This window comes from Leptodactylus fuscus, chromosome 5 (genome assembly GCF_031893055.1).
Source record: "Leptodactylus fuscus isolate aLepFus1 chromosome 5, aLepFus1.hap2, whole genome shotgun sequence".
Taxonomy (NCBI): Eukaryota; Metazoa; Chordata; class Amphibia; order Anura; family Leptodactylidae; genus Leptodactylus; species Leptodactylus fuscus.
In genome coordinates this window covers 92,205,096-92,217,345 of record NC_134269.1, presented here as the reverse complement: position 1 = coordinate 92,217,345, position 12,250 = coordinate 92,205,096, and the positions used below count along the sequence as shown (strand labels likewise).

Sequence of the window (12,250 nt, the reverse complement as noted above, 5' to 3'; positions counted from 1 at the left end):
ACTTTCGGGGTACGTCCTATTTTCGGGGAAACACGGTAAGAAGCTCCACACAATATAATATGCTCCATTGGGCTGAAAAATCTCACAGTATAATATGCTCCCCACACTGCCCTTAGTATAAAGCTCTACAGTGGCCCCACACAATACAATATACTCCCAGAGGAGACACCGCCCCTACCTGAAAGCACAGGGCTCACCAAGGGATTCACTGGTGGGCCAGTCTGAGCTTGGTTGTTGTGCAAGCCTAAGGAAAGGTCATCAATTTTTTTAAAGGCTGCACAATCTCCATTTTATATATACAATGTAATAAATACCTGTTGATGCTGTGCATTTGCCTACATAAAGTCAGCAGCAGAGTGAAGTGAATAAATTAACTTTCCAGCAGTTGGATGACTTTAGCACTACCATAATGTTTACAATGCATTCCTTCAGCCTGACTACAGAAGAGCAGTGCAAATCTTCTGAAGCTATAAATCCCAGCACTCTTTCTTCTCCCGTCACAAGTTGTCTCTGCCATTTAGTCAGACTGTTCCCTCTGTTGTCCATAGAGACTGATTCAGGGCTGTGGAATCAGAAGGCCAAACCTCTGACTCCAACTCTGACTTCTGCCCAAACTCCTTCATAAATGTATGACAGCCATAGCAATCCAGAAGCAGTAAAAATCCTCTTATTCATTAAAAAGCCAGTGACTGAATTCCCATGAAAGTAAATATGCAATAAACTATGTATCTTAATAATTATATAATGTTAATAATTGTATAATTTATTTGCTATTTTTAATTACAGTTAAAAACAATTAAATTATTTTAGTTTGAAACTAAGTAACTTTTTTCCAACTCCACCCAAAATTGGACCCAAAACTGACTGTACAGGTCTGCTAAGGCCAAGTTCACATCTGCGCCGAAGTTTCTGTTGGATTAGATAGCGCAGGGGTAGGGAACCTTTGGCTCTCCAGCTGCTGTGAAACTACAACTCCCAGCATGCTCCATTCACTTCTATGGGAATTCCAAGAATAGCAGAGCAAGTAGGCATGCTGGGAGTTGTAGTTTTGCAACAGCTGGAGAGCCGTACGTTCCCTATCCCTGAGATAGCATATGAGCTGTGCAGATCAGCTATTATGACCATGCACACACAGTAACTTGGACTATTAAAACCCCCCAAAAAACACGACAAACCACATAACGGACACATGACCGATGAGGATTTTTGCTTACTTATATAGCACCATTATATTCTGCAGCGCTTTACAGATATTGTCAGTCACTGTCCCATAAAGGGCTCACAATCTACATTCGCTATCAGTATGTCTTTGAAGTATGGTAGAAAACTGGAGTACCCGGAGGAAACCCATGCAAACACAGGGAGAACATACAAACTCCTTGCAGACTTTGTCCTTGGCTGGATTTGAGCCCAGGACTCCAGCACTGCAAGGCAATGGTGCTAACCACTGAGCCACTGTACTTTGTCTGTTTTTCCCATTAGAGGTCACCTTCTAGATAACTTCACTTGGCGAGGGTTAAGGTTTAACTAGTATGCTAATACGCAAGTCAGAGCACTTCACAGTTCTCAAATATTTAACATGATAAAGAAAAAAAAACCAAAGAAGTCATCATAACTTAGATATAGCAGACAGAAAGCAAGGACCTGATCAACTGCATTTTATTACATTTATTCCATAGCTGGGTAGGAAATGGTTAATAAAAGGCAAAGCTTAGTCTGCAAAAAGGCAAGGCCAGAATTCTAGATATGGAAATGGAAACTTCTTGAGGGAAGAATTGGGAGGGGGGCAGAGGGCAGTGAAAGGGAAAGACTGAGAATACTGGGTATGAAACAAAAAGGAAAACAGAGTAGCGCACATACTGTCGGAAAAGAACAAGGACAAAGGAATGATCAAGAGGAAAGAATGTGTAAAGCAAACTGCACACTGACATATGTCACCAAAGTATTCCTTTACGTGCCCACAAGGTATGTGGGGCACTGGGCAGCATAGTCTGCAGACACTGTATTTATGTCTTTATATTCTCCTTGTTAACAATAAGACAGTCCTAAGACTCTCACACCCTTTGTGTCTCTTAATGTGTGCACATCTTAGGCACTCCCTCACATTAATTCATGACAAGTGCTAGGATAATCGGGTGTCACCCAAGATCATCAACATTATGGCAGGTCACTTATGTAATGTCACTCTGATTCTGTACAGCCAGAAACTAGGACTGGACCCAAAATGTACAAGGTATGTTCACATTTGCTGTTGTCACAGGGATTTTTCTTAAAAATTCCAGGAAACAAGAATGGGCTGTGCATTAATATAGCCTAAAGATTTTTTTGCTTCAAATCAACACTTGGTTTTAGAATAAATACTGTGTGAACAAAGCCTAATAAATATTCTAACCCATATTGTCTCTAGTCTGTGTCTTCAATCCTGCCTTACTAGTACAATTTTCTCCTAGCCCTTCTTATGTTTAGAGCAGTCTCTGGTTAGGTTGTTATGAGGGAGTTGTTTCCCTTTGTAGGAGCGCTCCGTGGCACATCTGTCACTACAAAACACTTATTCCTTACAACTCCTTACTAGTAAGAGGTTGTTCACATCAGGTTTGTTCTCTGCTCAGCATGCCATTGGAGGGGATATATTTGAATAGCCGCAAGTGATATGGAGATGTATCTCTCAGTGGATCCATTCACATTTGCAGGTGCGCTGAATTTTAACATGCTTAGTTCTTGCTTCCTACTGACAGCGGATGTTGGGGAGTAAATATAATCCACCAACAGGTAGCTAATGTGTATGGCCAGCTTAAAGGAGCTGCCAAACTGATGAAAGTTACTTCTAAAAAGCTCAGAATTGGTAAAGACAAAAACCCATCATGCCAGAAATTCTATTTCTGAGGCTCCCCTGGTGCCCAGCCAGTCTCTGATCATGGGCATTACCACCGATTCTCTGCTGTTTAAAACAGCGGAAACCTGGCGGTCATTGCACTTGCTCTGTTTCTGAGCAGGTGCCATATTCACAGAACCAGCATCTAGCATACTATTACGGTGGTTGTTGGCAAAGGGTCAACTGATTACAGCTCGTTAACCTTTTTCCCACCGTTGCGAGAAACAGGTTAACAACACTATAATCGATTTACGCTGACAATTTACGCTCTTGCTCCATACCTGGCTAGTTCTTGTAAACAGTCTCTCCGCTGTGTTTCTGAGACTTAGTAAACCTGCAGTGATGACCGATGTGCGCACATAGCAGACGGCGGGAACTAACTAAAGATCTCAGGCCAGAAGGGACTTCACAGACAGGATGCTGGTTTTTATTTTAGTAGCTGGGCGCGGGAATGCCAATTTTAACATCTTGATTTGCCAATTCTGTTAAAACACAGATTACTCAGATGTCTTACAGGCAAATTAATTGAATTAATTTGATTAAGCGTCCAACTATCATCTTAACACAGATGCAAACCCACAAAAGGGCATATATGGGAAAGTGTCCCCTGTCCTTATTCAAGCCTCTGGGTTTCCAAATTGTTAAATCAAACCTTTCTCATGTCCATCTAGAACGAAACTGCTGGTGTTATCAGTGTACTTGGACCAAAGCTCCAGTCTGCCCACAGCCAGCACAATCACTTCTGATGTTCAGTTCCCAGAATCCATCTACACGGCATCTTTCTTGCTTTCAACCACATCCATGTCTCAAGGCCGGAGAACACCTCCAAAGTATGCAAATTGCATTGTATCCAAATAAAATAACAGCACATTACAGAAGTACAATAACACCTGTATTCAGCTCAAATACCACATGTATGTGACTATCTTGGTAGATATGCCATAGATTGCAGAAGTGAAATAACACCAGCATTGAATACAAATACCGCATATATAATACATCACATGTAACTATCTTGGTAGATATGCCATAGATTGCAGAAGTGAAATAACACCAGCATTGAATACAAATACCGCATATATAATACATCACATGTAACTATCTTGGTAGATATGCCATAGATTGCAGAAGTACAATAACACCAGTATTCAGCACAAATACCGCATATATAATACATCACATGTAACTATCTTGGTAGGTATACCATAGATTACAGAAGTACAATAACACCAGCAGTCAGCAGAATGTGAGGGTGTGACATCACTTCTCCTTCCAGGCTATATTGATTTTCTATTGAGAAAGCCTTGATTCCAGATTATTTGGTTTGCACTGATGCAGCTTAGTATATGTGGCTATCTGCTGCACATTTCTTTGGACATCTAACTTTACCCTGTATGGAGACAACTTAGGCTAGGGCTACAAAATGATTCTGGCCTCAACATCTGTTATGCGACAAAACATTTCCATGGTTCCCTGCAGTTCCTTCACTAATGTAAGTGAAATGAGTCTCATTGTGACCCTGAAAATGCTCAGACCACAGCTTCTACTCTTCTCAAATATATCCCGCAGTACTTGATGTTTTAGTAACTAGAGGTTGCAGCACCCTTGGGGTTGCAATGAGACTCTTTTCACTTTCATTAGTGAAAATGTCACAGGTCAATATGGAGATATCTGGTCATGCAACAGGAGTCATGACCAAAATCACTATGTAGCCCCAACCTCAATAAGAAGACGATGCGAGCTTATCGTTCTACACTGCTTGAATAAATGCCTGTTCAGTTAGATACCTAACCATTGCTGCAGAAGTCTTTTACTGCAAGAAGTTGATATTTGTCTATACAGACTACGTTCCAGCTGTACATGACCTAGTGGACGTCATAATCACACTGGAAGGGCATCATTCCTCTATACAACTACATGGTTCTGTCTGGTAGCCTTTCACTGTGATCTGATACCAGCAGCATGTGAGCGTAATACCTTCATGGGAAAGTCAGCCTGAGCTGTACACAATTTATTAATCATCTTGGACATGCTGGATCTATACTGTGAGGTCACTGCCACAACAGACAGTCCAACTCTGCAGAGTTTTATTAGACTAGGTTTACACTGTTGTAATTACAGTCTGTTGCTTTCACCCGTCACAACATGACAGCAATGGACAGGGGGCTCCGGCTGTCATTTAACGTCTGTTACATCCTGTGACAAATGAGAGCTATGGACATTAAATAACTGTAGTGTGAACCCACCCTTACTCATATACTGATGAATTGTACTTATTAACTAATGTACATTAACATGGTTGTGTATGTATATTGTAAGCCGATGGCTGGTGAGGTAATGGAGGGGGTTACATCTCACCCAGACTACTAAGGTGGGTGAGATGAGAAAACTCCAGAAGGAATGTTTGTTCTCAGCAGACAACTTTCATCTGCTGAGTATTTTGGTAAATGCTCAGTATTGGGCTGGATTTTTAGGAATGGCAGGTAAGTTGGCAGTGGGACCTGTCATTCCACCCCCCTCCAGTCCACACTTTGGGGATGTTCCGGCAGCGTCTCAGCTGCATAGAGTCTGCTCATCAAGGAGCTTAAGAAGTCAGCTCCAGCAGCAGACTGTGGGCAGAGCTTGGCTGGAGAGCCAACAAAGAGGTCATATTTTTGGAGCTGTGCCCTGAATGATTCTACTGGCTTTTTGATTTCTGTTATTCTAGGTGAGGTAACCTATTCTATGTTTAGTTAGAGCCTAGCCGGGCAGGTATTTATTTTTGTATTGTTTCCTTTTGTTGCTGCACTACCTTTTTGAGTGAAAATAAACTTTTACCTTTGTTTTGGACTAAAAGAAACTGGACTTGTGTGTCTATGCCACCCCACCTAGCAACCTGAGACCCTGACAATATATATTGTGGGGAATCGCTCAGGTAGATACTTGTAGCAGTGCAGGAAACAGGGACACAGACACTGGATTGCACACAAGTTCAGGCTTTATTCACTTGTAGCACATACACTGCTTTTGCAAAGCCAAGGGATAAACAAAACAAACTCCTTCTCGGCTGAGAGACTAACTTAAACGTAAGGAAACTTTTCCCTGACTATACAGGAGACTGGCTACCAGTCTCCCACCTTGGCAATAACAACGGGTGGCACAGTACCTGCTTTGGAGGTCCGGTCTGGACAGTTCAACTCTGTCTGTGTGGTGCCACCCTGCTAGTCTTCACACTCAGACTGTCATTAGGGCCTGATTATTCAGCTGACCTCCCTGGTGTGAGTTTTTACCAAACACCCTTTAGCTGCCTGGCTGGGTCATACCTGTCTGCCCAGACCACTCCCTTCACTCTCTCACTATATATATATATATATATATATATATATATATACACACAAATTGAATTATCCATGCATATACAGGTTTTGCTTCGCTGTCCCCAGGTTACCTCAATCACACTACATAACAATAATACATTTTCACATTTGGGATACAGTTTTATATTGAATTACATTTTCTATGAGTGCCTTGTTCCCACTGTTCCCTGTCAATCTCCTTTTTTCTTTGGCGCATAAGAGATCTCACTCACACATGAGTAATACAATGAATAGGATAGAAGCCGCCATATTTACATTATCGGTAGTGTTCAGATTTTCTCTTCAATGAAAGAAGGCCTGGGATTCATACAGGAAGTTGGAATTGTTTTCAGCTTTAGGAAATAACTGTCCCAATGATTCATCACTTTGACTTTGGGCAGAGCTGAGCATTTTCTTGAAGAAATATTTTACCAGGATGAGTATTACTTTAATGGAAAAACTGTTCATAAATGTCATATTCATCATAAATGGGTCTTTCCCATGCTCTTTATTCTAAAGGGTACTGTGATCAACTGTACACAGCTATCATTCCTAACGCCCTATAAACAAGCATGTAAAATCTTTTATTAATATTACTTGCCACTTATTTATATCTCCACCCATTTTGTGTCTAAGAGTCCAGTGGGCGGTCCTACTCAGTGACAGACATCCTCTCCTGTATATCACTGATAGGACTGCCCACTGGACACCTAAGCATAGAAGATATACACGTAATAAATGAAAGGTTATACTGATTTTTTCCCCACAAACCTATATATCAATCTGCTCAGTTTCTCCTGCTCTGTAACATATTGCCTGCAGATTGTGCTGCATTTCCTATATGTCAGGTTCCCTTTAAACGTGGCTAAATGAGAATACTGTTTTGATAGAAATAAAAAACTAAGTAGTTCCAAGGTGAGTCCAAATCTGTTTATCTCCTGTAAACTATAACTTGGAATATAACCAACAGACATCTTGTGGACTAGTCAGGCTTTTATTAGAGACTTGAAACCAGGGCCTTTCGGTACACTATGGGTGTTTTGCAGCAGATTTTGCTGCTGAAATTTCTGTACTATAAATAAGTTCCTTTCGTCTGTGTAGCACTACAAGAAATCCATGTGCTTGAAGGCAATGCAACCAACTTTCAGCTGCAAAAATGTCTACAACAAAATCTGGCACATGTGATTGTACCTTATATGTTGCTCACAGCCTTATGTCCAGAGGATTTGAGTAGTGTCCAATATTCATGACTTTTTTAGCAGCCAGATGACTTTCTGATCTGATGGAATTAATCTTTCTGGCCATTTTTTCTGCAGAAACTATTGATGCTTTCATTCATTTACACTTTGATCATAAGAAAATTCACAGTGTGTAACACACTCAGAGATTAGGATGTAGATAACAGTAGAGATCAAAGGGATGGGTGTAGCACAGGAATGAAGGACATAGGCTGTAGAACTCCTGCACTGGTATTATCAGAGCAATCTATGGCAAGTATGAGAAAGCCAGCAGAAATTGCCCTTATATGTGTAAGATAATAAACTGGAAAAGGGGGCTAAAATGGGAGACAAGCAAGGGTATATGCCATCAAGGTGATCTGATTTTGTCACTTACTTTCAGCATAAGGAGATGCTGGCGATGAATTCTGGATTACAATGGTGTGCTACCAGATGAGACACATAAGTGCACGCTGCTTGGAAAGCAGATACTACAGATAGATCTACAGAGATTCTTCACACTGGTGATGGCTGAGGACACCTATACACAGATCACTATATGATATTACAGATCTACAGAGATCCTTCACACTGGTGATCACTATATGATATAACAGATCCATACAGATCCTCCACACAGGTCATGGCTGAGGACACCTGTACACAGATCACTATATATTACAGATCTATAGAGATCCTCCACACTGGTTATGGCTGACGACATCTGTATACAGATCACTATATAATATTACATCTCTATAGAGATCCTCCACACTAGTCATGGCTGAGGACACCTGTACACAGATCACTAGATAATGTTACAGATCTATAGAGATCCTCCACACTGGTGATAGATGAGGACACCTGTATACAGATCACTATATAATATTACATCTCTATAGAGATCCTCCACACTAGTCATGGCTGAGGACACCTATATACAGATAACTATATGATATTACAGATTCTCCACACAGGTCATGGTTGTGGACACCTGTACACAGATCACTATATAATATTACAGATCTATAGAGATCCTCCACACTGGTGATGGATGAGGACACCTGTACACATCCACCCAGCTGATGTTACAGATCAGCACACCATACATCTGGATGTTAGGCTCCTCTCACAATTCTTGAGCTCCCCGTCCTCATTGCTGCCACTCCCCCCTTCACTCACCGGCTCCTCCGTTGTGCTCCACGCTGTCACTCGGGAAGGTTCACCTGTTCTCCGCTACATCACTCCCCATCTGTACCATCACCTTCTTTCACTAAATCACGTGTCCACATTCTATGCAAATGAGTCTGCAGGGATAGCGGTGACGAATCACATAGCTGACGTCACGCTTCGAGTCACTCCGAGTCTTCACCACGCCCATCCAGGCGGCTTACGTCATCACCTAGCTTCTTCGGCCTGACGGAACCTCCTCCTCACTATTCACCAATCACTACTGCGCTCTTCATCATCCAGAGAGAGGCTTGGAATTCGCTTCAGCCAAGAGACGACACGAGCCATTGGGTCAAGAGCTGAACTATGAGGCCGTCATGGATTGGCTTCTCTCAATGCGCTTGGATTGGTTGTCATAAATGTTCTTTGATTGGCTGGCTTCTATGCTCTCTCATTGGCTGGCCTCAGTGCTGTGGGATTGGCTTCCCCCCCATCCTTTCTGTCCACTTTCGTTTTGTGAACAATGGAAAGTTGTTGTTTGGCAGCTTGTGGCCTGTGCCTGGCATTATAATGTAAGTAATACTGGCTGCTGATGTGTGTGTGTATCTCTCTATATTATAAAAATGAATTCTTGTCTGTCTGTTCTCTAATGCGAACCAAACGACTGGACCGATCTTCACCAAATTTGGTACAGAGATACTTCAGCTATCCGGGAAGGTTTAAGACGAGACTCCAACTCGCTCGGACGTACCGTTGCTGAGATACACCATTCCAAACACAGTGCCCCCCCTTAGCCGATACAAACCTGCAAGACTTTCACTCATATTCCAACTGCAATACACACGGTCACTCCACATGCACAATACAACACTGATATCCAAACTGAGATACACGCATCAGAGGATTAGATACACAGATCAGCACACAGTATCACACGCCACAGGATTAGATACACGGGTCTGCACACAGTCCCACACACCAGAGGATTAAATACGCACTTCTGCACACAGTTCCACACACTGAAGGATTTGATACGTGCGTCTGCACATGGTTCCACATGCCGTAGGATTAGATACACGCGTCTACACACAGTACCACATGCCGTAGAATTAGATACGCGTGTCTGCACACAGTACCACATGCCGTAGGATTAGATACGCGCGTCTGCACTCAGTACCACATGCCGGGGGATTGGATACGCGCGTCTACACACAGTTCCACACGCCATAGGATTAGATACGCGCCTCTTCACACAATACCACACGGGAGGATTAGATACACGTGTCTTCACACAGTTGTACACGCCATAGATTAGATGCACGCGTCTGCACACAGTACCACATGCCGTAGGGTTAGATACGCGCGTCTACACACAGTTCCACACTCCAGAGGATTAGATACGCGCGTCTGCACACATTTGTACACGCCATAGGATTAGATACGTGCGTCTACACATAGTTCCACACGCCGAAGGATTAGATACGAGCCTCTTCACACAATACCACACAGGGGAGGATTAGATACGTGTGAGTGCACACAGTATCACACTTTGGAGGATTAGATACATGCCTCTGCACACAGAATCACAAGCCAGAGAATTAGATACGCGTCTCAGCACACAGTATCGCACGGGGGAGGATTAGATACGTGCATCTGCACACAGTACCACACACCAGAAGATTAGTTACGCGTGTCTGCACACAGTACCACATGCCGTAGGATTGGATACGCATGTCTTCACATAGTACCACCGCCAGAGGATTAGATACGCATTTCTACACACAATATCACACAGGGAAGGATTAGATATGCGCATCTGCACACAGTTCCATACGCCGGATTAGAAACGCATGTCTGCACACTGTACCACATGTCGTAGTATTAGATACATGCGTCTGCACACAGTTTCACACGCCAGAGGATTAGATACGTGCGTCTGCACACAGTACCATACACCGGGGGATTGGATACATGCGTCTGCACACAATACCACATGCCAGAGGATTGGATACGTGCATCTGCACACCGTTCCACACACCAGAGGATTAGATAAGCAGGTCTGCACACAGTACCACATGCCGTAGGATTAGATCTGCTTACAGATCCATACGCCAGAGGAATAAATACACGCATCTTCACACAGTTGTACACGCCATAGGATTAGATACACACGTCTGCATACAGTACCACATGCTGTAGGATTAGATACGCGCGTCTACACACAGTTCCACACGCTGTAGGATTAGATACGCGCCTCTTCACACAATACCACACAGGGGAGGATTAGATATAGTTACATAGTAGATAAGGTTGGATAAAGACATGAGTCCATCAAGTCCAACCTATAACCCTACAATCCCCTACAGTGTTGATCCAGGGGAAGGCAAAAAACCCCATGAGGCTCATGCCAATTGCCCTATTTCAGGGGAAAAAATTCCTTCCCGACTCCAAATCTGGCAGTCAGTATAAAACCCTGGATCAACGTGTCCTTAAAATCTAGAGACCATAACCCATTATATTTTTCTCTTCAAGAAAGGCATCCAGGCCCACTTGTTCAGTGAATCCGCCATCACCACTTTCTGGGGTAAAGAGTTCCAGAGCCTCTCTGTTCTTACTGTGAAGAATCCCCTTCTATGTTTCTGGTCAAACCTTCTCTCCTCCAGACGTAGAGGATGTCCTCTTGTCACTGTCACTGGCCTAGGAGTAAAAAGATCCTTAGAAAGTTCTTTGTATTGTCCCTTCATGTATTTGTACATTGTTATTAGATCTCCCCGTAGACGTCTTTTCTCTAAACTGAATAACCCCAAGTTTGTTAATCTATCGTTGTACTCCAGTCCACCCATTCCCCTAATCATTTTGGTTGCCCGTGCCTGTGCATCTGAACACAGTACCACACTTTGGAGGATTAGATACAGGCCTCTGCACACAGTACCACATGCCAGAGAATTAGATACGCGTCTCAGCACACAGTTCCACATGGGGGAAGATTAGATATGCGCATCTGCACACAGTACCACACGCCAGAGTCATTAGATACGCGCGTCTGCACATAGTTTCACTTACTGGAGGATTAGATATGCGCCTCTTCACACAATACCACACGGGGAGGATTAGATATGTGCATCTGCACAAAGTACCACACCAACAAGGATTGGATACTTGCATCTAAACACAGTACTACACGGGGAAGGATTAGATACAGCTTTACTCCAGGTATCCATAACAACTGAACACAGGTTTTTCACTGGCATCCAAAATGAGATACACATAATCACATGATGCTTATGGACATACACAGAAACAACATACAAAATACATCAGTGTAAAATTGGACAATTCTTATGGGGCCACTACACAAAAATAAAATGTAATATACCCGTGCAAAGCCGAGTCCTCCCTCTAGTATATATATATATATACAGTACATTTATACCTCTATGTATTATATATACCTCAATGTAATCCTGTGCCTGGCATTGTAATGTAAGTAATACTGGCTACTGGTGTGTGTATGTGTATATATATATATATATATATATATATATATATATATATATATATATATATATATATATATATAGGTCTGCGGTTCCCCCCACTCTTTCCCTCCACTTTCGTTTTGTGAACAATGGAAAGTTGTTTGGCAGCTTGTGGCC

At 42.6% G+C, this 12,250-nt stretch overlaps 1 protein-coding gene across 3 annotated transcripts in view; it reads right to left on the bottom strand.

The window, feature by feature from the left end:
• The window catches only part of PEAK1 (pseudopodium enriched atypical kinase 1), a 48,233-nt gene extending 39,406 nt beyond the window's left edge, over window positions 1–8,827 (bottom strand). For all 3 annotated transcript variants that reach the window (XM_075273655.1, XM_075273657.1, XM_075273656.1), the window contains exon 1: window positions 8,607–8,827. The gene's annotated coding sequence lies outside the window, so the exon portion shown is untranslated. The remainder of the gene's footprint in view (window positions 1–8,606) is intronic.
• Between the last annotated feature and the right edge of the window lie 3,423 nt (window positions 8,828–12,250).